The sequence below is a fragment of the Apium graveolens genome, chromosome 6 (genome assembly GCF_009905375.1).
Source record: "Apium graveolens cultivar Ventura chromosome 6, ASM990537v1, whole genome shotgun sequence".
NCBI classification, from domain to species: domain Eukaryota; kingdom Viridiplantae; phylum Streptophyta; class Magnoliopsida; order Apiales; family Apiaceae; genus Apium; species Apium graveolens.
In genome coordinates, this window is record NC_133652.1 from 102835745 (window position 1) to 102836850 (window position 1106).

General features: G+C 43.9%; 1 non-coding gene across 1 annotated transcript; it reads right to left on the reverse strand.

Moving 5' to 3' along the window:
• Positions 1 to 268: 268 nt before the first annotated feature.
• Positions 269 to 375, reverse strand: LOC141670001 (small nucleolar RNA R71). The gene has a single exon (XR_012554253.1). It is a non-coding gene; the product is annotated as a small nucleolar RNA R71 (small nucleolar RNA).
• Positions 376 to 1106: the final 731 nt, after the last annotated feature.

Here is a 1106-nt window from a genome sequence, read left to right on the forward strand (position 1 = left end):
CACGATTCTGATGATACAAAACTCAGTTCAGTTTGGGGGTTCTCCTACTGAAGACCCCAACATGCACATTAGGGATTTCATCGAAATCTGCGACACCTTCAAGTTTAATGATGTGACTGAAGATGCTATCAAACTGCGACTCTTCCCATTCTCTCTAAGGGATAAGGCTAAGAGCTGGTTACATTATCTGCCATTAGGGTCTATCACTAAATGGGAAGATCTGGCACAAAAGTTTCTCACTAAATTCTTCCCTATGGCGAAGACTGCTACAATCAGGAATGCTCTTACTCATTTTGCTCAGCAAACAGGAGAATCTCTGTGTGAGGCTTGGGATCGATATAAGGAGATACTAAGGAAGTGCCCACACTATGGCATTCCTGATTGGATGATTATTAATTGCTTCCACAATGGATTGGGTGCTACTTCTAGACCCATGCTTGATGTAGCATCAGGAGGAGCCTTGTGGGCTAAAAGCTACGATGAAGCTTATGAATTGATCAAACTGATGGCTGCTAATGAATACCCGAATCCTTCTCAGAGACTGACTCAGGGGAAAGTCACAGGAATTCTGGAGTTGGATGCAGCAACTGCTATAGCTGCCCAACTTAAGGCTTTGACAATGAAGGTGGACTCTTTGGCTAATTATGGAGTTAATCAAATCACCAGTGTCTATGAACTTTCTGCTGGAGCCCATGAGACTGATCAGTGTGCTATTTCTAGTGAATCAGCTCAGTTTATGAGCAATTTTCAGCGTTCGCAGCAACCAGTACCAGCCACCTATCATTCTAACAACCGCAATCATCCTAATTTTAGCTGGAGCAACGCTCAGAATGCGGTTCAACAGCCTTATCAGCAATATCCAGCTAAGCAGTACAACCCCCCAGGTTTTCAGCAACCGCAATATGCACCAAGACAACCACTCCAGCTGCAATAAGCCAATGAAAAATCTGAACTAGAGGAGTTGAAGCTTATGTGCAAGAGCCAAGCTATTTCTATCAAGTCCTTGGAAAATCAAATCGGTCAAATTGTCAATGCCTTGCTAAATCGTCAACCCGGTACATTGCCTAGTGACACAAAGGTGCCAGGAAGGAAGGAAGCTAAGGAGC